This window comes from Dermacentor silvarum, chromosome 8, assembly GCF_013339745.2.
Source record: "Dermacentor silvarum isolate Dsil-2018 chromosome 8, BIME_Dsil_1.4, whole genome shotgun sequence".
Lineage (NCBI taxonomy): Eukaryota > Metazoa > Arthropoda > Arachnida > Ixodida > Ixodidae > Dermacentor > Dermacentor silvarum.
Window position 1 is genome coordinate 43,269,474 of NC_051161.1, and position 27,029 is coordinate 43,296,502.

Below are 27,029 nucleotides of genomic sequence, written 5' to 3' on the forward strand. Positions count from 1 at the left end.
TACTAAGTCCGGGGGCGCGGGACCGAATCCCGGCCGCGGCGGCCGCATATCGAAAGAGGGGGGGGGGGGGGGGGGGGGGGCGAAGTGCGAACGCACCCGTGTACCGTGCATTCGGTGCACGTTAAAGAACCACAGGCAGTCACAATCAATCCGAAGTCAGAGTCTACGGCGTGCTTTATAATCAAATCGTGGTTTTGACACATAAAACGCTTAATTTAATTTAATGAACGTAAATCTATATCTTACTGTGCCTGGTTATTGATTCTTAAAACATTCTGTCTATAAAAACGCATAAGCATATTGTAAACAGCAGTCTATCACGAATGTAACGCTATTGAGTAGGCTCTGTGTGAACATATTATATAGAGTATAATATGCACCCGCAGATCCCTTCCTTTTATCCAAATATACTGCAGAAATCGTGTAGAGGATGGTCATTATAAGCGTCAGATCATTTTGTATTTTATACGCAGCTCTGTTTTCTCTTCCATCCCTCCTTTCGTTCTGTGATGAAAGGCACCGGTCCATTTTGATTGCAAACGAAGTGACAGCGAATACAACGGCCAGCTTAGGAATGAGAAACGTCGCGACAGCAACGCAAAGTCAGCTCTGCTCGGACCCGAAGTGGCCAGGCGGACGATATATACAGAAAAGACGAAGACGGGAACGTGCGGAACATAAATAAGGTACACGCTTAAGAGAGAGCCTTAGCCCGGAACCCAACGCAGATTTCCCCACTCAGATACATGTTAAACGCAGAAATGTGCTGATGAAGCAACTACTGGACTGATTTGAATCACATTTGGTGAAAATTTCAGAGAGAAAGTTAAACTCTAGCAGCTGTAAGAGGCATACATAATTTTTATTCTGAACCTCTTGCTTACAAAAACTTCCGAAACTCGAGAAATTTCAAAAAAAAAAAAAAATGTTGAAGCACGAAGTTAACAAATTCGTAACTCTGCATCAAAAAGAGATTTCGATGTTCTGTAAAGTGTATTTTTTAGAGAGCATCCAGAAATTAAATTGTGACACATGAGTTTTGAGTTTACGCAAAATAGTTACAATGTTTACGGCGATTTTGCGAAGTCTCACTGATTAATTATATGTGTATTTAAGAGCGTGGGTCAGAATACATCAATTTTGTCCGCTTTAGACGTCTTAATAAGTGCTCTTTACATCATTGTGATATCGTTACTTATTGCTAAGTTACAGACTTGATAACTTTGTGCATGAGGACATTTTTCTATCTTTAAAATTTTTTTTTATTTTTGGAAATTTATGTAAAACAATTGATTACCAATTACAAAAGCCTACTACCTACAGCCGGTAAATTTTAACTTTTATTTTAAATTCGGTGCAATGAATCTCCGAAAAAAAAAGCAAGACGAGTTCTCTTTTCTCGTGTGTTTTGATAGGAGCCCCTGAGGTAAAGCATGCTCTTAATAACATGCACAATTAAGCGGACATGTTCCGCGTAGAAATAAGCGTACGGCGCTTATCTGGCACGTGTTCTGCGTGTCATTCTTGCTGCGAGTGCGTATAAAATTAAAGCACGTTGCTTCCGCGAACATTTCCATCCGTGTTACTTAATCGAAGTAGGAGGTAATAATATACAACCGCTGCAGAAACATGTGCATCCAGATCGTATTACAGGTGTTGCCACCGGAGCCTTTACTACGCCAACTTCCCGATGATGATGATTATGATGATGAAGTCTAGTGGCATCGATTTAACACCGCAGTGAAAGGCCCGCTTTCGATGACTGCTGAAACTCAACGTCATTGAAATCCGCGAGTCCTATTGGCTCCCATCTGCGAGCTCGCACAAAGGAACGAAATAGGCGCGCGGATTTGAATGGCCTTTGATTGCTGTGGTCACTGTCATCACGGGGTAGACGAATTTAGTTAAGGGGTCAGGTGGAGAGGTTGGAAACAAGCACTTTCTGCTACATTTATTTCATTTACACAGGCTTTATGAGTTATGAAAATTTCTCAAAAAAGATGATGAGTAGAGTCAGCTTTTTAGCTGTAGAAGAAGCCATCCCATGTGTCTTGAGATAGCTTGCTCTTATGTATAGCCTATCTTTCCGCATGTTTACAGTTGCTAAAAGTAAAACGCTCTTCCACAGGAAAGGGAGCGGTCATTATTACGTGCATTTCAGCGCAGCAAATGTGCAGCGAGAGACACCTTTCCCAGTGAGGCGCTTAGGCGAAACTCAGTACCTCCGACAAGATCACCGCAAGCAATGGTCACCGCAAGCAAGGACACAGGCCAGAAGCCCAAGATCTCCCAAGATGTGCGAGCGGCAACACTAGCGATCACCGTAGGTTACGCAATGACAAATACATTGACACGACTGCGTTTCTCCATACTACACGAAACTGCAGATAAATAATAACATCAAAACCCGTATTCACCCCCGAAAAAAAGTTATCAGGCTAGAACTGTTTGTGACAGCAGATGCCAACGGATATACAGTGATGTTCAACATATCATTAGCGAAGGTGCCCTGCTAACAGTGCTTGCGAACGGAAAGCTTTGTGGATTCGGGCCCAGAATAAATCGATTATTAGCATTAGCACCCCCTGCAAGACATAGGTTTAGATTGGCGAAACAAAATCTGCTGTACTAGAGACAGAGAGAGAGAATCTCTAAATGTATTGGTAGCAGGTGAGGACAGTATGACCGCTGGTCTAATATGCTACTCAAGACAAAAAGTCGGAACAGAATAAAAGGCGACATGACATATATACAGTGGTTGGTCCAGTTGATGCAGGAGCCTTACATATACTATGAATAAACGCACGGCACTGATGGATACACGCCAAATGTTTAAAGGCTGATGAGCGATTGGGAAAGGAAGGGTAACTCAAGAAATTGGTGGAGAGCAGTGAGGTAGCCAAGCTTAGTTACTTCGCTGCTGATATGGCCTATGACTGAAAAAAAAAAAGCAAGGCGAAATGCGCTCCCTCCATGCGAAGGCATTTCTAACTTAACCAACCAGAAGCAATATCGTTTGTAGACGAGCGCAATCTATTATCGCTACGTTAGAGCTGAACACCTTGTTCATTCAAACAAGGCGTCCCGGATCACCTTGACATGTTCGATTACGCTTCCAAGGAGACAAAACGTGTTTACGTTAAGAAGAAGACGTCGCAACTGGATCTGCGCGTCTCAGAATCGATGTTGTTGCGCAGTAGTAAGGCCGAGTTAAGGAAAGCAATGAATAAAAACACCTGCGACTCGAAAAACTGATAGAATTGCACTTAAGATCAAGCGTGGCTCTCTTGGCAGACTAAGCAAGCGAATGCACGCGATTAAGCTACGCTCGTGTCCTCACACTTATACGAAGCAACGACTTCCTTTTCGTGTCAAGCACTGAAAAACAAAAAGAAAAAAAAAGAAAAAAACTTTTTGTGCAATGCTAGAGACATCGCAGAGAGACGTGTAACGGAAGATCGAAACAGTTCCCGCTTCCTTTTCTCGAAGGAGTATTCACCTCAATACGTCAACAAGCGAAATCTTTCCTCCCTCCATACTGAACAGGACTCGCGGTGCGACTGCAGTGCGCCACAAACATTGCATTGCAAATAAACGAAGACGCAGAGAGCCAGCCGACGCTACGCAGCCCGACGTGACTTTGCGGCCAACGCGGTATTACACCGGCGAGCGGTGCGCGAAACCGGAAAAACAGCGTCAAGCTGGCTTCCAGAACGGGCCACTAACTGGCCGCCGCTCCCCGGCAACTTCAAACAAAAGAAAAATGAGACGCGACAACGCCCACAGGTTATAGAGGAAGGCCTCAAGATGCTTTGCCGATGAGCAAGGAGGGTGAATGAGGCATCCGATGCTTCTTCGCGATATACTTCCTTCATTCTACATTGCCGCTATATACAGTCTTTCGGCTCTTTCTTCGTCGTTCTGTCTAACACACGTTACAGAGCGCGGCCGTCCGCTCCTCTTGCCTTGGAAGCAGTGAGCTCCCTCGCTTCTCAGTTTACCTTTCATACGAGCTTCCTCCAGCCTCCGCGCGCGTGCATTTCATATGCGATTTCACCCTCTCCCACATCCTCGAAATCGAGACAGTCAAAGCCAAGTGGCACGCGCAGCCCTTCTTTTCTCTCTACCTCTCCGGCAGCTCTCTCCTCCCCCCTCCCTCCCCATCACACTTTCCTTACGTCGGGCGTTGCGTTTTTCGTTTCATCATTTCTTCTTTTTTTCTCGCCAGCGCCGCTTTGGCAACGAACGAAGAGTCGGCCAGGAACGTCGACAGAGGCTAGATGTCTGCTGGCCTGCCCTGCGGTCGGAGGACGACGGCGGTTCGCAACTGACGCTCCAAAAGCTCCCGGCGCACCGCGAAGGACTGGCGAGTCGTCCCGGCAGCTAAGCGTCCTCATCGGAAGATCTCACTCGGATGCGAGCCCAAGACGACAGTGGCGACGCCCGCGCGTGAGTGTAGGACACAAACGCGTGGCCCCGTTTAGGAGCGCAGAAGAACGCCAGATACTGTACACGCTGCCGCCGTGCTTGGGCGTATAGTAATATGCACACGAGCGGGCTGGCGTGATGTACCGGGACTGATCTTCACCCAAGCGCTGAAGAAACGCGGTCATCCGGTCCCTGACGACGTTGTACGGGGGAAGCGATTCACGGTGTTGCGATAGATTTCCGCGCGGAGTTGTGTTCGTGCGGGATTTCGAAAACAGCGCCTCGCTCGCCATGCGCGTGCGGTTGTAACAGTGCTTTCACGTTGCGTCGTTCGAGCGTATAGCGAAGATACTCCTGCTGCCTCGCATCTGTGCCAAGGTTTGCGAGAGAGGAAAAGAAAAGGAAGGAAGAAGAAAAAAAAGTTTCCACCGGAACTCGAGGAGAAAATTTACTCGTCTTGCATCGGCGACCGGCGCTTAAGCAGGTAAGCGATGCCAAATCTCCCATCTTTCGTTTCAACCCTGCGTTAATTAAATAAATTATTGGCTTGACGCCCTAGATTCTTTTTTTTCCTTTGGCTTGTCCTTCAGTAGGTTAATCGTCTTATTTCTAATCGTTTTAATTATTCGTAGCACCATAGAGTGTTCCCGTGAATGCTCCAGCTGTATATAGCATTCGCTGCGTCCGTTAGAACGCTGCATTTTCGTGTCCTTTCTCAAGACTATGCAAATGAAACGCAAGTGTCCGTTCACAAGTACCAGGTATAGTACAGCAAGTGTTTTTGACTTCTCCATCGCGTCCCGCACATAACTATTGCCTACCTCCTTAAGCCGCACAGCTGGATGATACGTATACTTGTTTCAATGGAGGCCTGCGAATTAACTTTGACTCACAACGCGGCCAAAAACCACGCTCTGAAATATCCTCGGACGAGCGTTTTGCGCCTTTTGCTCGAGATTACAAGGCCACCGCCGTAACCGGATAACGAACCCACACGTTGTACTCTCCCGGTACAGCGAATAAAGTACGTGTCACCGGTGCTTCTCTCGTATCGCGTAGGTGAATCAAAAGTGCGGGGGAAAAATATAACAATAAGGAGCAATTTCTGACTAGGAAGAAGGTGTATCTGACGTTCGGGCGCCGCTATGAGTGATGACAATGAAGAGTTGCTCTTATGGTTAGAAATTCTACGTCAGTCGTTACGCTTGCTTTATGTAGAGCTAAGTAATACTTCAGTAATATTGCGCATTACCTTAAGTTTCGTGCTTAAAGATGCGCCAAATAACTTTCCGTAGAGTTGTAGTATTGTCACAAAAGAAAACCATCACCATGGACCTGGGCGGCGATGTCTAACACTCCCAGGACCAATCTTGTATATACCCAAGAAAGTTAACGGGAGGACGGCCACCACGGCAGCTTAACGGTAAAGCACTGAACGCGTATAATACGGAAGATGTGGGTCCCATGCACCTGTACTAAGTTGTCTTTTGGTCTATTTTCATTTCTCTTGTCCTTATTATTCCTACGTTTCAACTAAACGTAACAGTTAATTTCTCCTATGCTTTATATGCTTTCTCCTATTGTGCTCCATATGGTTGTAACAAACAAGAAATTGAACCCTCGGATCTCCTTATTCTTCTCCCAACTTTTGTGTATTAAGTAAACGAAAATCAGAGCCCTCCGATTGTAAGTTTGCCAGAGCGATACTAGCACGACGCAAAAGAATGTCACGTCTGAAAGTAAAAACTCGTGGCTACATTCAGGGAAGACACCTTTTATTTGGAAACGCCTCGGCCAGTTGCCTTTCTGGCTTACAGCAGAAACTGGGAATAACGGTTCCGCATCCATCGCTGGTACAGCCTATTTAAGATATTCGCATTAATGTCATACAGAGAGCGCACAAGTCAAAAGTCATTAGCTTGGTCGTAAAACGCTCGGCGCCAGGGCAGACAACAGTAATAGCGTGACAACTGCCCACCGCGCCTTTGAGGATCTATCCACGCAAGCACTTAATCCCTGCATGTGGAGTGTCTATCTCGATGTTATGCATTGTCTCAAGGACAGTCGCTTATTTCGCATGTGGCCACACCCTCGCTTTAGATACGACGAAATGTCTCGCACCGAAGCTATAGCTGTCCAGCAGTGATAACTGACGAAGCCGGAAGCCGGCCTTGGACGTATACCGCGCACCAAAACAAGCTGGTTTCACCGGCGATAGATAAGGCGAAAAACGAGGAATAACTTTCCGCGGGACTTGGACGAGGAATAATTCATTAAGCGATATTTTTCTGCTTTCGCTTGTGTGTGTCGTCCGGATGCCCGTAACCAATAATAAAACGCGAAACCGATGCACCTGAGTTGGTACTCCAGGCATGGCCGAGGCCTACAGCGGAAGCGGCGACCGGAAGTACGCGACAGCGATCCGCGGTCAGCACAAGGTCGGGCGCACCAAGGGCGTCTTTGTTTTGGTGGGAAGAGCCCATATTGTTGGCGACGACAGCGCACTATGCGTAGTTGCCTTTCAAGTTGGTCCGTTGGGCAGAAAATGGCATTTGCTGTAGGCGACAGGAGTGCGAGAATTCTTGAGAGAACGAAGATAGCCTTTCAAAAGAATTCACGCTTGTTTAATTCATTGAGCAGCAATTTGTCCACTGATTAAGGCCATAGATCGAATTGCAAATAGCGTTATCGAATGAGATTGTCTAATGTTAAAATATACTCTCGCGTGACAACAAGAATTCCACACCGCTTGCATAGAAGGCATGAGTGAAATAATGGGGAAGGGAGAGAGAGAGAAAGGGGGGGGGGGGATGCAACAGTTTGCCGAGTCTACAATTAAAGGACACAACAGTACGAAAGCGCTGGCTGTGCTTGTGGATTGGGGGTTTATCAGACTCAGAACCGCATTCGCATCTCCGGCAACCTGTTCGAGAGTTGAGAGGTTATTATAGAAAACATATATGAAAGAACATACCGAAGTATGCGGCGTAGCTCAAGGGCAAATTGGGCGCCGGCCAACCCTTGATCAGCGTCAAGGCCTTTGTGGCCGGGCAGGCTCGTGCACGCTCTTTTGAAAGTGTGTTTGTGGCGAGGTTCCTCGACAGACCTTTGCTTGCAGCGATAACTGTTAAGGTTACCTCTGCCAATTTTCGTGGCGTCTGTCGTAGGCATGACCATGACGCTTATCATTGCTTTGTTTCTATAGGGCGAAATAAGTTTCTAGACACAAACACTCACCGGTCCTCCTGTTGCGTCTGAAAGAGCGTAGTGCGATAGCGTTGAGTCCTACCACTCGGTGATTATCAATTAGCATCCACACTAGCTTTCTCTCACTCAAGTGGTCATCTGTGAACTATTACGGCCTTACCTACTGATGCTGCCTACCAACCCTTTACGACCTTATCATTTACTGGTTCGACCTTATCATTCGGTGATTCTTACGCACCGCTTTCAGTAGTCTACCGGTACCACAATGGCATAGCGACCGCAGTTCGACAAGCAAGGTGTGTGATTCAACGCCACACTCATTTTATCAATAATGGTGTCTCTATCGCATTAGAACCCTCGTGACGACACATGTCCTGCACTGGTGTAGTGTCAAGATTGATCCAGTTACCGCCTTTCATTAGGCTGTCTTCAGAATCAGCCCGCGTCGGTAGTTATGCACGAACAATATCAACGAACTCCTGCGACTGCCCCACATAATGATATCGTATCAAAGCTGTTTATCCCCACCTAGAATTCGAACTCAGGTGAACCACTGTGCCCTCTTCGAAGTTGTCGTTGTTATTGTTGTCATCTTGTCATTGTTATCATCATTGTCCTTATCGCTGTTGTCATCTTCATGCTTGTCGTCGAACCAGCTACACTGTTTTAGGTGGCGTTTAAGGATTTTCTTCCGGTAGCTCTCAGCAATTTTCTTTAATCTTTAGGTTTGCTTCTCCCCATTTTCAGTGGGGCACCATATACTGGCGAGTTCTGGCTCTGATCAGCCTTGAAACAAAGATACTATAATAGTATAGTTGCAGTTTCGCGTAATTTCGCGGACACCATTTCGACATCTATACCGCGCAATGCACACCGTATATGCACACGATGGTTGACTCAAAAGAGGAAGAAAAAGTTACCTGTGCTAGCATTAAGTGCGAATTTCCTTGTGGGAATTGTAGATTGATAACGCCACATCAGAACCAACTCATCACTGTAATCTGAAGTAAGGCTCTTCGCAGTTACTGTCATCACTATAAAAACGTCAAACTGGTTGAGGTGCGGAGTATACGTCTGGTGTACCTGGTATCTCCACCACTTTGTAAATACTATAATAAAGCACAGCACAGCGAGCTGGGCAAGATGGCCTGGATTCTAAAGAATGCGCGTACTGTTCCTAACTTCTTTCTCAGCGCCGGCTTGTGACACCTATGGTGGCAATATATTACAACTTCACCGAAGCGTCAAGTGACGCATCATCGGGATTCAACCGTAACCACACTTTTGCTTCCACGATGGGTCCTACGTAAACGTATACCTCACCCTTATCCCCCCCCCCCCCCCCCCAAACCACACAAGTCATAACTTAACAACAGTGTAAAAAATATTTTTAACAATGAATAATAGTTGCGGCTGCACCCCTGTTTCACACGTGTATCTGCCTGGTAGCCGGGACAGCTCACAGTTGTTAAGTGAAAGAACAAAAACTGTGCACGACATTATGTGAGTGAGACTTGGAGGTATGCGTCCCTGCTCCACACGAGTATCGCAGTAGACTGTGCACGACATTCGTTAATTGGGATAAAATGACGATTGAAACGGAAATAAAATGCACTGTGGACGACAGGAGGAACGCCGTGTTCGACGAACCAACCACGATATTTCAAAGGTCCACACAAACTGTGCACCTTCGGTGACGCGCGCGCGCGAGATGCCGCGCGCGTTTCACTCGGCATAACGCTTAACCGACATAAACCACAAAGCGTAATCAACGCTACGCGGCACGTCTGTTTGTTCGCAATGCTTTCATCGCAGATTAACTCCCACGTAGGGGCTTATGACGCCGTCAAGGCAACGGACCCGAAGGTAAGACGGCAGAGCGTATATGTAAGCGCGCGACCTAACCTCAATGACATCTCCATACCACGGCGTTAGATAAATGACGCTGGGTATACGAGGGCTCTTTTTTTTTTTTTTACTATTCTCGCTAATGGTTTATAAGGAGTCCGCCGGAAGCATGGATAAAGGTTGAAGCGATTAACTATCAGGCGATCTAGCGTAACCGGTTCCTAAAGAAGTGCACGGTTGATGCTACTTGATTGCACGCTGAAACGTCCTTGACGAGTGAAACTGCGTTACCTCGAAGAACACGCGAGCGTACGCGGAGTAAATTGGCGCAAATAGCGACTTTATGATGCGGCGTAGTGTCGAAACAGTGCCAATCATGCATGTAAGTAAAGGAAACTACAGGCATGCCTTTCACGGGGTCCGAGTTAGAACGCTTCAAACAGTACTATCATTTAAGGCGAAAATTACTATTCAATGTGAATGTTATTGTTACATTGTTCAGAAGTATACAGAAGTCGACGGAATTTTCCATACACTCGGTCACTTTCACCCCTCTTTCTCATGCACACACAGACACACGACCGCGCGCGCGCGCGCACGCACACATACACCCTTAATATTCCTAGTAAAACATATGCCTTCTGTACGACTCATCTATCTTACTTCGCAGTCTTACACAACCTCAATATTCATGAGAACGAGACCCCCCACACACTCAATACGATATAAACCTCTCAACTTAAACTCAAAGACAGACCTCAAAAATCAGCGCGTGGACAGAAGCTATTGTCATATTAAGGATAGGATAGGAATAAACTTTATTTGTCCAACGGTTATATTTACGGCTATTATATTAACGGATGTCATATTAAGGAGTATATAGTAAATCAGCTTAACCGTGCCGCACTGCTCTTGGGCGCTCCCCCTGCGCTAATGCGTGTACTCATAATTTGTGTATGCCTCGGTGCGTCCGGCTCCACCGTCAGGGTGCAGCCCTATCGCTAAAGGTGAGCGCAACCCTAATCCCATAACAAACTTCCGTGAACGCAGCGTGACCCAATTCGCTCTAAGATGACCCAGTAGGCAGCCGGAATATTGGGCAGCTCTCCGAAAGCTCGAAGAGAAGAAAGAAAATTACTATAGCAACTACGTTTCAGTGAAACAGGTGCGCTCTCGGCGCGAAATATATATACGGGGCGGGTCGGAAATGAAGACAATAACAATAACATAACAACAACATTAAAAACCGTGTACACTGACGGCGTGGCAGGACAGCAAAAAGATTACGGCGGACTGCGGCTTTCTCCCGTGCCAGACATGACGGATTACTGGAAGAACCGGCCTGTCACACTTGACCAGCCCCTCGTGACATGCTTTACGAAGCGCGCCTGAAAATGCGTTGTCTCTCGTTGTCAGCTATTTCTCGTTGGCGCAACTTCGTCCCGTTAGACGTCAGGCACATGAAAGCGGCGCCGATACAACAACCAACGTGAAAGACTCTGGCGCAAACAAGAGGCAGTGGAGCATGAAGCTTTGTAGGAAGAGAACGGTCCGAAGCTAACTCACGCCCCCGTGCTGTATACGCAAAACTAAAAAGAAGCGGTAAAAGCGCCGGCACGTGCTACCGTGACGTGTCAGGTTTTCAAAAACAGCCCCGCAGCCTTTTTTTATCGCGTGGAATTCGCCGCACCGCTGTCGAGTCGATCTCAGGCCAGATCTTTTAAAGGCACGTCCGTCGCTGACTTCATTTCACTGCCCCCGTTCAACCTGCGGTAGGAGATGTCTTGCCTTGGCTTACGTGTCAGGAATTGGGTTTTTCACCAGTGAAAGCGCTCTGTATAACGGAAGAAGGAGAGGCGACGTTTCTCAGTATTAAGACAAAATATGTTAGAAGGACTGTTTCGCTGTATTGGATTGAATCTCGCCATTCCCGGTATTCTGTCAATTGGCGAGCCTCCTCTATAGGGCATTGTCATAGGGATGTCGGTGCAGCTGTTATGAATTTCTCATTACTGTTGCTTTTTAGATTTGGCAAAACTAATTTGCTAACTGGTCCGATTCTTGGCCAATCCCCCAGAGTGGGTATCGAGCTACTCATAGAGGAAAGCCGACTAACCAACCAACCAATTAACCAACCAATGTGGGACTCACCTAGCGTCGCCTTTGAGACAGGGTCATAATTCTGGTCATTTCTTCTGTGGCGAATTGTGCCACGCTGCTCCTTCGGGTTCTCTTTAAGGGGTCATCATGGTTTGTTTTTTATTTCTTCAAAATGGCGACTATGGTGGTATTCCCCTGAAATAAAAAAAATCATGAGCCATTCCACTCTGTGAAGCTGGATGACCAGCGAAACAATTTAGCACACGGCACAGAGGTGAGGCAGAATTTTGAACAAAGGTACGAACATATTTATTGTCCTCATCAGTGGTCATCGTGACGATAGGCACGCACACACATTCTCGTATCACCTCTGTTATTAAATGCGTCCGTCAAGTAAGACAATAAATGGTTCATATCCTCCGTAAAGCAAAATAGCTAGGGCTCTTGCCGTTAACTTGGCAGCTGTCATTGCCGTCAGAAGAGAGAGAAAAAAATTATTTGAGTGCTCTGGCACCCCATATATGAGTATGTCTTCGAAGCGAACCTGAAACCTTCGCGTGAACACGAAGGACGGAAGAACTGTCACAGCAGGAGCAGTATAGATTTCATATTGTCATCCTTCTCGTATCCCTCTTTTTGACGCTACAGTTATGGCTTGAAGTATGAACAGACTGGCCCCAAAAACAAGTTCTGGTGGGACCTTCCAATGGAAAAACTGACACCTCCAATTAAATGTGTCACCATATATCATCATCATCATCATCATTATCAGCCTATATATAGTTGGAATCAGCTAGCGTAAGGCAGGGGTAATTGAAGATCAGAGGGAGAGGCCTTCGCCCTGCAGTGGACATAAAAATAGGCTTATGCTGCTGCTGATGATGATGGTGGTTGTCGGGGTAGTGTTCAAAACTATGGTAAGCGCTGAAGTCGCTTGTGCGGGTTTGTTGTCCCTAATTGCAACAATGCATTCGTAGCCCTCTGTTGCGAGAGCTGATGAGGTCGATTTTCCAAAATGATTTGTTCTGATAATGGCCTGTCATCAACGCGAGCTAGCGCAGTCGCGACTGATCGTCTCTGTAGGCGGTATCGAGGATAGTCACACAAAACGCGTCCATAAGCAACAGATCTTAATTAAGAGAAGCTGACGACTGCTTTCGGAAGAGGCACAACGCTTGTCTGCATGCAATTAGCACCGAAGTGAAATGCGCTGATGGCAGAGCGCGACACTGCGGTTGCCGAAAGAACAGAAAGTAAGAGTCAAGAATTAGCGAATAATGCGGATATATTTTTTAAAACTACGCGTCTTATCATAAAATGTATACGTAAATAAAAACGTACGTCCTCCCTAGCACATAGTTTATTGAGGCGTCATCATTTAGATTGACACTACCACATCGAAAGTGCCTGGAGGTATCCTGAGAATGCTCCTAAAGCGAGTAGTTTATGCTGCCACGTACTTTGATTCCGCAGTCGAGTAGTCCTTCTACTTTCTTTTTTTTTCTATTGCTTTGATTTAGGCACTGCAATGCAGTACAATAAATATGAAGGGAAGAGACAATGAAGTCATAGAAATCGTAGGAGAAATGAACTGCTACGTTTAACTAAAATGTAAAATTATTGGAAAAATGGAATTGAAAGTGGACGAGTAGACACCTTGCCCCATGTGGAAGCCGAACCCACCTATTCCCCTCGCCGAATAAATAAATAGGAGTACACAGAGAAGCGACACTTACAAAACAAGAAGTATTCTCATAAAGGTATGGAAAAAATATACAAAATAGCGACCCGCAAACACTAAGGAACCGTAGAATACCACGCAAAACATCAAACGTGCGCACCAGTGGTAACCGACAACAATAATTACAAATTTATTCATACATACACTTTTCACAACATGCAGGTCTGCCAAAGCCATGCGAGGTCATGAAAGGCAACATTAAGTGTATTATAGGATGTAAACGTGGACACGTTATTAGGTGCGAAGCGCCTTATGCGCCCGGGCTGTCGGCGTCTCCTGTCGTAATCGTCGTCGTTGTCACGGTGAGCAAGCGGCTCGTGCTCGGCACGCGCTCATGCCACTGCTCCCGCGTTCGTCGTCGTCGTCTTCCACAGCTGGCTGCGTTGCCGCTCATCATTCCAGCGTAGAATTTCACTTCCCTTCTGTCGTCGTAATGGGGAGGCCGCGTTTATGGGGTTATGAGCCATTGCTTAAGGCAGTATGACCCCATTCGCGGTGCATCACTGCATGCTTCGCACCTCCCCAGGTTTCACGTTAGTGAAGCTGCATTTCGCATTTTTTACTACTAAAACTAAGCCTGGGAGTGTTAGCCAGCGCCACCACTCACAAACCTTGACGGCGGATGTGGAACATCCTTTCTGCCGCAGGCGTCACGAGTACGTGATCTTTTTGTGTGAAGACAACTGGGCGAAGGCAACTTTAACTGTGTAATCATTTGAGCGGAATGCGATCTTCAGGAAATTTGAGTCTAAACAAGGCTTCCAGCATTTAGGAGAAAAGTGCGAAAAGAATTGCTACATCAGCGCTTACTTGTTTCTTTTACAGCAAAAATCTGTTTCTTACGTTGGTGGTTATCAGGGGGACGAAGCTTTCGTGATTCATCGGCCTTGTGCCGACACTAAAACAAACTTTCAAAGTTTAATAACCTGACGCGCACCCGATCCGAGGAGGCATTCCCGAGCTCTCCAAGCAGGCTTTCGTCGAATTTAATTGTGGAGATAACTACAGAGTTGCACCTGCCACAGTAGCTCAGTGGTTATGGCGTTGCGCTGAGGTCGCGGGTTCAACCCCTGCCGCAGCGACCGCATACCTATGAGGGCGGAATGCAAAAACGTTCGTCTACCGTGCATTGAGTGGGCTTTAAACAATCCCTGCAGATGGTCAAATTTAATCCTGGCTCCATAATCAGATCAATCAGATCCTGGTTTTTGCACGTTAAACCGCCAAATTAATTTTTTAAACTGCAGAGTTCATTTTGATCATCCAATCACACCAAATTTATCCCCCGTATTTTGGATAGCGTGTAGCGTTTGACCTACTCTGTCTACCGATACCGCGTATAGTGCTTCAAGGACATTATGCTTGTCCCTTCGATGTACATGCTCTGATTTTGCATTCTTGTACGTGTGCGCCGTTGCACAACACTGTTATATCACAGAAAAAAGTGAGAATAAATAAAAAGAATGGTGTTCAGTTCTCTCGCAAAACGGGTTCTATGTCACCTCATCGGCTGCTTCATGGCGCGCACTGTAAAACTTACCGGTCGTCTACAATGTCCTGTGTTTTAGCTGTTGGTTTTCTTCAAACAAGTTTTCTGTCCATTCAGATTTTCAACTATGGGCTTCCTGTGAAATATTGCCCGATAGACAAGTTTATGCCGATGTCTAAACTTGTACACGTAAACGGATCTTATCTCGTCCGGTCATAAGCACTGTCCAAAGTTAACTAACAGAGATAGTTAAGTTCAGACCTCCCTTTCTTCGCGCATAGCTGTCGAAACTTCACTGGTAGGTTATTATCCTTGAAGTACGGGAAGTGATTAAACTAATATTCTTACTAGTGCAAAACGGCAAACGGAAGCAGAAGAAAACTCGCCATTAGTACGCGCCGACTTCTTCTACCATTTCTCTTTATTGTGCACATTAAGGTTATCACAACATTCACCGCCATTCGATCGTGATTAAATCTACAGTTCGGCGATAAACGAATCTAATTCTTTTCTCTCTAATGCATTAGTTGGCTGTGTTGTCAGTTGGTTTTATATCATGCGGCTCTTACTAAAAATTGAGCACCTGGGTTGCCTTGATTCTTCTCAGAACAAAGTGACACGCGACCCTGAAATTCAAGAACTGCACTTGGTGTACACTCACGCTTCTTGCCTTTTCTTTATTTTCTTAGTTTACTTTTTTCTTTTTGCACTCGTGAAGGTCGCCTAATCGGTAATTCTGCAGCCATGCCGTTGAGCGAAGCTCTGAGGCTCACGGCTTGCAAATTCCCAACGAAAGCACGCCTGCTTCTTTCAGTGCCGTCGCTTGCGTAACAGCAACTTATTATACTGAGCGCCGGTGTCAGTAGAACGGTTCATAGCGTTTGCCGGCTCCGAGAACTTGGCGGCTGTTTAGCGTATACCTCGTCCCTAGCGCGTCGGTGCCAAGTCTGGTCTACGCATGGCCTCCGTGCGCTGAGCGCCCGGCTATATTCCACAACGTGCTACATACAGCAGAGCCACGTCACAGTACCTCCGGATACAGTAAAACTCTGCTTGTACTGTAGAGGGCCCGTTGTAGCAACTCCGGATACGGTGAAATTCCCCTTATGCAATAGAGACCCGTGATATTATAATTCCCGAGACAGTAGAAATCCACTTGCAGTATACGCACCTGTTGGTACCGCGGTTTAAGTTGCAGGGGGAAAGAATGCGCCACGCCCCTAGCTGGCGCACCGTGTGAAAGGAGGCCCAATTTATCACATCACTGCGTGTGGCAGCGTGCGTAACACGTGCGCGATACTCGATGTGTGATAGTTATTCAAGCGATCTGCCCGCCACGCCTTGGTGGTTGTCGACAGCACGCAGGAGTGAACTGGGCAACCGATGACGGGCGATCGACTATGCGCAATTAAAGTAGTTCGTTTTCGGAATTCTCGGGGCCGTTTATATTTGTTCCCGAAGATAATGCGTATTAGGAAGAGCGACCAATATTTGCTACAGGTCGCGGTAAAGTCACTTAATTCAGAACTAAGCGGTAGTGCAAAAAAAAAAAAAATGCAGATGAAACGCTGAACGCAAAGCAGTGTGACGTGCGCCAAAAACCGAATTTTGTAGAAGTGTTAGACTAACATCATGAAAGTAAATCTTGGACACCGGAGAAGAGAACGGGCGACACAAGTCCTTGCTCTTTTCTGGTGTTAAAGCTTTGCTTTAGCGTTGTTCACTTAAATATGTACAACCAACCAGCCGAAATCTGAAGCCTGTTTATACAAAAAGAAAGAAAGGAAAAAAGGAAAGAAAATAAGAAAAAAAAAAAAGATAAAAAGAGCACGGAGATTCAACGATATACGTTGCAATCGAAGCATCGCGGTAGTAGCGGTATACTGGATGACCCGTGCACGGCCTTGGCGCTTCTAAGTGTTAGTTCTTCGCGTTACGAGGACGAAGGCGATGAGTGACGCTTGTAGACGGAAGAGTGTTGATGACAGGCGTATGGCACAACGAAAGAAGTGTGACAGACAGATAGACAATGAACTTTTATTGAGGTCCTGAGGGACTAGCCGGCGGAGACCCGTTGGGGCCCCCGGCTCGCCGCTGGCTGCTCCCATGTCGGAATCGGGAGGCCAAGCCTCTCCGCTCTTTCACGGGCCTTCTGGACGGCCATGGACTGGAGCTTGAGTTCCGTACTAGAAATGGCCTCGTCCCAGTCCTGATCGCTGGTGAATGACGCATCCGGTAACGCAGGACTACTGCCAGAGCATATGAGCTATAGAGTGCTAAACTCCTCCCCACAATCCGGGCACAGTGGGTCAATTTCTGTGTTAACCCTGCTTAGGAGACCTCGCGAGGGATATGTACTCGTCAGAATCAGTGCGAAACCTGTACGTTTAAGGCTCGTACACCCCCTGCTTCAGAGAGGCACATATTTATTCTGGGGTATTCGACAAACTGGGCCCATACCCAGCGGCCCAAGTTGTTGTGTATTTGAAGAGAACCGTTACTCACGTATGTATGTGCTTCTTTTCTCCAAATTTCGGTGGGGTACGCAAAAATAACTTTGCTTTAAAACTACTAGCAGTACTAAAAAGTAGTGCACAGGAAACTCAGAGTCCGCTTAAATGTGACACGAAGTCATCAAAGCCACAATTAAAGACAGCCTTGAAGACTGGGCCAAACTGTAACCTATATCCTGTACAAGTCTTCTTTGCAAGTGCAACTGCATTAATGCCACGGAACATTTCTCTTGAGAGGTTCAGATACGTCCTGCGAAAAAAAAAAATGCCGACGTGTCCTCATTCGAGTCGTTGTCGTATGCGCTGCACACGTCGAATGCATAATCGAAAACCGTTAGGTTTGACCCGTCTGTCTCAATAGCTGGCACACTTACGACGTCCCAACCTTTGACCCCGGGTAAACCGCAGACTGCAAGCGTGGCTTGGGCAGCGATTGCGCATCCGACCTCTGAAAGGCAATCATGTAGCTGTATAGGACATCGCTTGGACTGATTACGCCACATACCGGAGTTTTATGTGTCGATGTACACATCGCAGTCGGCGGTTAGGCCGAACTCGTGGTTGTACTCAGGCCTCGGATATGGCGATCGGAACTAGTCCATCATTTTTTTTAATTATTATTTATGAGAAACCAACAGCACCACGCAGAGTAACGACTTCCGAACGTACTCGAAAGCCGTCTACATATCCATTACAGCAATGAAAAAACTAGCCCTGACTAAAGTGATCGAAGGCGACATTGTGACGTCTCATGCCAGCAGCGAATAACTCGTGTCCAAGATACGCAAAACACTTCACCAAGCTATCGAAAAAAGGTCACGAAGTCGCGTTTCAGTGGTTACCGGGCCATTGCGGTACCTCTGGCAACAAGCGTGCCGAAAAGGCTGCTGGCGCAGCACATGAATGGGCGCACTACGTTTAGGCTTCTTTGTAAGCAGCAGACGCAGTAAGGCAGCAGAGCAAGTTTGCCCGTGATATGAATTTGCAGCAGTGGCGTTCGTCTAGACCTCAGGTATCAACGACTGTACCCACTCGATCGAACCATCAATGCAACTACACCTGTTGCATGTAGTCTTACCTTATATGTCGAGCAACTAACTCTGTTCGCGTCGCTATCACGAACGATTGCTCAACTTGAGAGGAATGGCTTGTGTACATCCTATGCACCTAGGCTTTTTTTTTTTTTTAATCAACTACATTTTTCTCTTTTTCTTTCTTTTTTCCTGTTTTTTTTTTTTTCAGATGCAGGAAAATAGCAAGGTATATGGGCCTCTTTAGGGGCCGCTATACCGAAATTCAAATACACTGCTCAGGCAAGAATGAAGGGGGGAAATATTTTTTAAATATCAACACACACACACACACTAGACAGACAATCAAGCGCACAAGTATTGTTACTTGCGTTCAAGCGAAAACGTTTACACTGGCGACGAACTCAGCATAACGACTTATATATCCAGCGTACAAAATAACGAAGCGATTGCACACAGGTTCCTGCGCATTTTTGTGTTAAGCTAGTTATATGCAGAGCGAGCTCACTTTCGGAAACACAAATCCTTGCAAGGTTATAACGTGGACTGAAAGCGGGCGGTAGTAGTTAATCCTAAATACCTGTTGCTGTGTAGAGAGAGAATGAAATCAAACGATCTTGCGGGATGCAACTGGAAAATGTTGTATGTAAATGGAGTGTATAGAGAAGTTCGACGACCGTAACCCGAACACACAAATCAGGGCCATCTCTCCGCACTATCAGAGCTTAATCAGACGGCCTTAAATCTTTACGAAAGTGGAGTAGTGCGTTCGTGGGCGTTCAGCATTGCGACGTCCATTGAGTGCGCCACGTAATGTCACAAATATGCAAGGACAGCTAGGAAAACGGTACAGCATGAACGAAGTACGTCGAACTGTGCCAAGAGGGTCAAGGCGAAAGGTAGGGAGCGCGCCTCAGGTCAGCACAAATGCGTGGTCGCGTACACACATTTAACCAAAAGACGCTACATTCACTTTTGGTAATCTAGTTACGAGGGACACTAAACTAGAATTAAAGCCTAACTTAATCGTTTAACTACGCTTCCGAAGTGCGAAAGCATAGTAAGTTTTGAGATATTTTTTTTATTGTTCGGAACTAAAACAGCCCAAACAAGCGAAAACGCCTTGAAATGCATTAACGGAGCGTTCTTTAAGGGCGAAATTCCACCACAGACGCTGTGAAGTCGCCGCGTACAATACCCGAAAGTCGATCGAAAGGCGTCGGCGTGCAATCGGACGCGAAATACGGTAAAACTATGCACAGCCAACACCAAAAGCACATCCTGACTAAACCGAGGCGTTGTGGTGATTAAAGACGGTGTTCACTCTGCACAAGAACTCTACCACTGGTTATTTGTTAACTGTGACAGTGCGGGAGGTTTGGCTAATGAATAGCTTATCATTGCGAAATTGTAGCTGAGAACAAACAAACAAACAAACAAACAAACAAACTAACTAACTAACTAACGAACGAACGAACGAACGAACAAAAACAATTACAGTTTTGCCCGTAGCACGAACGAGTGACGCAATAGCTGGCGAAACATAATGCACAGCCTGATTGACGCAGCCGCCACACGCCCCCGTCATGAGCCCCGTCACGGTAACGGTGTCACTCGTCGCCGGCTTCCCATCAAGGAAGGGCTGCCGGCGACATTAGCCGGTGCGTTTAAGTTCGCTGGCATCCCTTTTGTTGAGGACAAACTCGCGCGGCAACGCCCACGGACGCCGGTGTCGTAACTGTGACGGGACGTGGCGGAGGACGGCTGCGCGTGAATCAGGCTTCAGACTTGAGTTTCGTGCGGTGTTTGTTGGGGTGAACATTCGCAGGTGCGAGCGAGCGATCTCTTTTTCGAGAGGTTAAAGAAGTGTGAATCGTATATTCGTTTGTGGAGGTTGCGCCTCCCGACGCTGAAGTGGAAAGACGCGACTTCTCTTCCACCTTTTACGTATCCGGTCTTATCTCACTCGTTTCTACTAAACAAACCTTTTAACTTCTTGCTGTTGGATTCGTTCGGCTTTTCTCAAATTTATATTCCGGCTGCCCCCCAATGATAGGCCGCACGCTTAAAAACCTCGAAGAAAGCAGTACGACGTCAGTGCCATCCCATAAACACGAGAAGAAGTCGAGCGATTGAAGATTAACGAAGACAAAGGACACGTGCTCAATCATTGTCATTACATGTTAGAAGAAGAAAACTTAGGGCCACCTCCGTAACTGGGAAGGCGACATGCTAGAACACGAAAAATGTTCTAGTATGTGACAACTTTGAGTTGTGGAAAAATTCAAGAAATAATTGCAGCGCTGTAACTGTCTCTCGCTAGGAGGTCACGGACGCCAGCTCTATCCGGTGCACAGGTGTTGAGCGGGCGTTAGCCATTCGTGGCAGCTGCTGGCGCGACCGCACTCTCCAGAACAAGTATTAATTCTCCACTGCTGTAGCATCGGCAGAGTGCATGGCTGGGAAGTAGAATCCTGGACTGCCAATTTGTTGGTCGTAAGTTTGAATCCTCCCGGCATAATGATAATATTTATTTCTTTGTAATTTTCTCGCAAATAATTTTGGGACTCCAGCGACCACACCGGCGGACATCAAAACGACCATGGAGAGTGAGAGTCTAAAAGTAAAAACAATGAACGTGAAAGCAATATAGATAAAAATTATAGATGTCATTAAGACCTTACACAGTCACTCAGAGTAAAAGGAAACTCGCACTATTTACTAAGAAGTTGTCATAATGTTGCAAATAAATACATATCATAAGTAACGCTGAGTCAGCTGTGACCGAAGCAGCGACATCCATGAGTAGTTCCACGTTGAAATAGTTCAATTCACAGCAAAGCCCTTAAAAGTTACTAACGCGGAAAAGTGATCATGACACTAGATTAAGATTTAAAACAAAGCAAACACATGAGCACACAAAATGACAATCCCCAGAAAGTCATCGCGGCGTTACCGTGTGGTAAAAATTACGTCACACAAATAGCGCGAGCGGTTATTGCTTCAGCTAGGTATAGTAGATCAAGGCTATTAGATGTCGTGCGAAGGGCGTGACAGCAAATAGGAAAGCCCGTAAAGTGCTTCCCATCAGATCGCTGGATTGAAGTGAGCCCCAAAGCGACTTAGGAATCTGTCTGGAGGGTGAGTTATGACGCGAGGGCGTTTTCTTTCTCGCTCGGCCAGACGCGCCGACGCCCAAGACAGCGCCGGCCATGGCCAGAAGGCGAAAGCACGTCGCACGCGCGTGTATCGACATAATATTGGTTCAGGCGGTTAGTTTCTGGCAGATGAAAGCACATTTCAAGCGCAGCGCGCCATCCTGCGAGTTCGTGTTTTCTTGCTCATTCTGCACGTATGTGTTGTCATTTTAGCGTTAGCATGAGTCACTGCACGAGAAACTAGTCTACTGAATACAAACGCAATTATCGTAAGCAGCGCGCCTGCTTGGCCTTGTACGAGGAGAGAAAACAACATGCGTATACGAGGCCTCCGACACAGTATACCATTTAATTATTTTTAAATAATTAATGCTTCATCGATTTATTCACTGTTTATTAGAAATGTTGACAACATTTCTAACGTGACGGCCGGTATGTAGCGAAGCGTTGTCGAGCACTAACAATGTACATAACGCTTGTCGGACAGGCACAAAACCACGCGATCACGCGATGTCTGAGTCTTCGAGGAGGCGTACTTGTGGGTTTTCCAGGCGGGCGGCGACGATGGTGCCAATACGAGACAGGCAGCAAGGCTCTTCGACGGTCACGAGGTCACGCGCCTTGTATACCTGCGTGGCATGAGTGCGAAGAAGCGGAAACGGGTTGTTCAACGACGCTAACATCCTTCACGCCAGCCGCGAGCGAGTGAGATTTATGTGCGCAAGGCCCGGTCTTCCTCGGAAAGCGTTGCTGCCGGCCGGTCGCACTTCGTGAAAGCCTTCACGGGCCGCGCGACGGCGATAGCCGCTGTTTTATTTATTCCGACTGCCATGGCGGAAGGGGAAGGAGGGGAGGGACCGCAATCACATCGTGGTATATGCAGGATCCGTGCGCAATCACGTGCCTGCGAATCTAACGTTGGTCTACAGGAAAGTCCTTCCCTCTCGCTCTCTCACGCGGAAGAAGGAATGAAACAATACGCAGGCCGGGCTTTCCTTGAGGTGACGTAGTCGCGAGTATTTGTGTGTTGCCAGCCTAGTCGAGACGTAATAAATGTAGCGACAAGGAAGTGGCAGTGGGTTCGATTACCGGGTCGCATTTCGATGGTGTCGAAATGCAATAACGTACCGTGCAGTGGGTGCACGTTTAAGAACCCCAAGTGGTCAAAATCAATCCGGACTCCCCAACTACGGCGTGCCTCGTAAACTTATCGTGATTTATTCACGTAAAACCGCATTTTTAAAGGAAATGGCACACAGAAAGCTGCCTCTTGAATATGAAGCATTGAAAGAAGTTGGCACCTCCGTGCCGATCACTGATGTGGAACAACAGCGTTGTCCAGGAAGTTTTCTGTGTACCGCAAACTGCCGGCATGCAGCTTAATTTCCTGACGGCAATTAATGCTGTAAACAGCAGAAATGCAGTGGAATGTCAAATGCATGCGCAAATCGCTTTCGATCACTATGTTTCCCTTTAGACAGGCACCTTATTCGCAGGAAAGGCAGAGAGGTCGGCCTGAGCTGGTGTTCAGCCTGCAACTCTGAACTGGGGAACGATGAAGAGGAGCCAAAGTAATTAGATGAATGATGATGAGAAGAAGGGAAGGAGCGAATGCGTGTGTGTTACGCAATGGCCCTATTAAATCACTCTTGCAGTCCCGAGGCATGCAGTAATTCCAATTTCCGCCTTTCGTTGTCTGGCTCGCAGTTGTAGTATCAGGTAGATGATGTTGATGTTTATTGGCATACACATTGAAACGGGGCGGCGACAAATAGTGACCTAGCCTGCTCGCATTAATAAAGTTTCACTAATCTATCGCCATCTAGCATTTGCCTATCTGATCACAATTTCCACTTTCGTATTTAAAACCTCTATCAGTATAATGTACCGTTACCTACGCTTGCAATGACTCCAGTTCTACCAATCTCTTCCCTGCTTTTCTTTACCAATGCTCTAAATGTGTCTTAATTATCTCAACTTCTGACCAGTTAATCCTTCTATCTTCTTTGAATGCCAACGCTTCTGGAAGGTGCACATTTCCTACTGGTCTCGCTAAGTGAATATCTTGGTATTTCATTACGATGTGTTCTGTCGTGTTTCAAAGCAGCCGAGAACAGCGCCCTCTGACAGCGGCTGCCTGCCGATTCTGGCTAGGAAACCACCAAGTGTCCGCCTCTCTGGCCCCTGTACTGGGCATAACACGTGGCTCGGCGTTTCAGGCGTCTAGTAGTGTTCGCAGTGATGGCCATTCGGCCAGCCGATGAGATGTCACGTTCGTAGCAGCACGCGAAAGCAACGCCTAGACGAATCTTGTGTATAGAAAACGTGCCTTGGCCTCGCGTAACCTTCGGGGGTATGCGGAATTTCATATTTGGATCGAATACGTGCAGACGTTGGTGGATGTCAATATGAGCTCAATTGCATCGTCGTAAGGTCATGCATGGGTGACTTGATAAGCTCGTTATTATCAGGTCGCGAGTAGGCAATCTGCATTTCGTCAGAGACATAGAAAGCTGATCTTGCCTCGCTGTTAGCGAATTCATTGCCGACAACGCCACATTGACCAGACACACATTGAAACGCGACGGTGTGGCCACTTCGCTAGGAAGCCATCGTGATGCCCGACAATTTGTATAACACCAGGTTGTAATATGGCCCTCTTTTCAAAGAGGACTATATACCACCTGCAACGCTGACTGGGCACCACAGAACACCGTCCCTTTCTGAGGTGCCCGTGGTGTAAAAAAACAGCCAGTTTTCCAGCCGCAGATGTGGCCAAATAAAGTATCGTCGGCCCTTACCCTACCGGAAAATGGGGGCAAGCGAAGCTTGTCCTGGGTGCACCTTGTGTTTGACGGTTATGTTTCGTGTAACTTGACCGCGACCAAAGGAAGGTCAGGTGATCTGCTCGGCTTTGGCGGAGTGCCGCAGCTTCAGCGGCTCGCACCGTGGGATCGGCCCGTCGACGACGCGACCTTTCACGGGCGATCTCCCGTCGGAATTCGGCGAGAGTTGCCTGTTGTTCGGGGGTTCGCACAACGCGCGGCCGTCCCATCGGTTTTCCGAGACTGAACTGAACGGAAACGAAGCGGGCGCAGCGCGCGCGAAACCCTTTCCTGCCCTTTCTCTCTCCGGCGGATGCGAAACGGCTCTGATTGGCTGCGCACGCGGCGTGAGCGCACGTCTACGCAGCTGGCACCGTGCCTAAAGACGCATGCTCCGGCGCCGGCGAGCCGCCGCTGGAACCGGAGTTTTAGCGTTACATCGCCGGCGCAGGCTAGCGTATACAAGCTTCGCTTGAAAATTGCCGGACAATACCGAGTTGAGGAATAACAAATGCAGCCGTTGTGGAATATGGTGTGACGTAACTAATGATATATACCTGCAGAATTTCACTGTACTGTGCAGTTATACGGGATAGGGTGAGCTGTTTCAGGCCGATATAAAAGAAACGTACCACTTCGCAAGTCTGGGTAGATGCAGTAGTCAGCTCGGCGGCGTCAACGGAGGTTTATCGGCGATATCTGTGGCCTGGAAGCTTGCAGGTATAATGGTCACCTGACATCGAACTGCTTCTGAGAACTCGCTGTCGGGGTTGGTTCTTGGAAGTAATGACGATGGATGGCGTGAATGTCTGGTCAGCAGGCGAATATAGGTTCGCACTGTTTCACAAAACATGTACACGTTTAAATGGGGTAGGCCCCTGCTTCCACCAAAGCGCCCTTGGTTGCGGTACAACAAAGTAAGCCAAGACATATGCACTGTTTCTGCCTGCACAAGACCATTTAATTGGTCTTTGCGCTTCAGTACTATTAGTGATTGCTCGTGTCGAGCGCGCGATGTGTGATTGTCGCACCCTCTGCTCGCCACAATCATATCAGCTTTATTATCGCTTCGTGTTTCGAGTACATCACACAAAGCGTTTTACCTCGTTTTATACAAACGAAGTGGATGCGCTTAATTTAGCGATTTGTCACAATGTGCAGATCACTCCGCGATCTCTGTGACACCACGAAACACGACCGGTGTGGCGGAAACATCACTCAGCCGTAGAAAAAAAAATCGTAAGCATGCACTCATATAATATCACGTCATAGACATTCTATTAGAACTTCATCATGAAAATTTGCGATAATTGCACGACTCTCGCTTAGTGGTTACACGACCAGAGGTGTTCTTTTAATAAGTGGTTCTGATGCCACTACGGTGAATTCATGTTGCCTCGCAATTTAGTCGTCGGCTTTTGTCATTTGACTCGCTGCTACAAATTGAAAGCTCAATTAGGGTATTACTTGAGGATCAGGTGTGTCACGGCACTGCCTAGGCGCAAGAAGTCATAACACTGAGTTTAAAGGCGGTGACAATAATTCCCTTTCTCTCATCATTGCGGCGTTATTAGCTTGATGAAACACTGACCACTATTAGCTGCAATAATAGAACAAAATAATTTTAGCTCCTCAAATAATCACAACTTTATCGCATCGCTGTCGTGCGTGTAACCATGCAAGGGCAATAAAAATAACCTCGTCTGAAGCAACCTGATCATTCTACTAACGTACTCCCCGTTGCCAAGATTGCTTAATTGAACTCATTACCTATTTGCATTTCACAGCGAATAAAAAATACGGAGATGTGTGCGTACAATTGGTGATGTAGAGTGTCCATTAACTTGCTGCTTTACCATCGTTGTACAGGAATAGGCTTTTTTAAACCAGTGAAGAAACCCGCAGATAATTATGTGTTAATTTACTTGCGCAGCACTATTAACAAAGAAGGCAAAACTCAAGCGAAACATGCACAAGAAAGCCTCAAGAAAGTGCCGAAACAGAGACTGTGTGGCTCAGTGCCAGTCCCCCTTTAAATGATGTAATATGGTAGCGCACGTCGATACAAGGACGTAACACAGTGAACAAACACAATCGCTGTGGTACGTCCTTGTATCGAAGTGCGCTGTCACATTACACCATGATTAACCAACTAGCCCACCAGTGTGTCTTAAGCCCCTTTGAATGACAGTTTGCGCTTCTTTCAAGCAAGTTCACGAAATGTGCTTTTTTTTGCCGCACAATTTGTTTGTTTGTTTTTCATATCACCTCATCTTATCATCCTTTGCTCAGTCTACAATCTATTGTTTGTGGAGAAGTCGGCGACCCGACAGTTGGCAACATCTACAATGTCATCCGAATAAATAAATAAATAAATAAATAAATAAATAAATAAATAAATAAATAAATAAATAAATAAATAAATAAATAAATAAATAAATAAATAAATAAATAAATAAATAAATAAATAAATAAATAAATCACTCGCTCACTAAGATATAAAATGTACACTGAAATATTAAAAGTGCGAAACAATAACGGAAACCTCAAAATGAGGAAAAATTTTTGGCGCGGATTTTCAGTATCTTCGGGATCGTCCCACGCAAGAGGCCGCGTTTCTACCAGAAAGCTCGCCTTCGTGCATAGCGTTCGCTGCCAGCGTTTCCTTGTAAACATTACGGTTACATAA

At 46.6% G+C, this 27,029-nt stretch overlaps 1 protein-coding gene across 1 annotated transcript in view; it reads left to right on the forward strand.

The window, feature by feature from the left end:
* Window positions 1–4,236: 4,236 nt before the first annotated feature.
* LOC119461102 (solute carrier organic anion transporter family member 74D) overlaps window positions 4,237–27,029 on the forward strand; it is a 72,139-nt gene continuing 49,346 nt past the window's right edge. The window contains exon 1 of the mRNA XM_037722288.2: window positions 4,237–4,912. The gene's annotated coding sequence lies outside the window, so the exon portion shown is untranslated. The remainder of the gene's footprint in view (window positions 4,913–27,029) is intronic.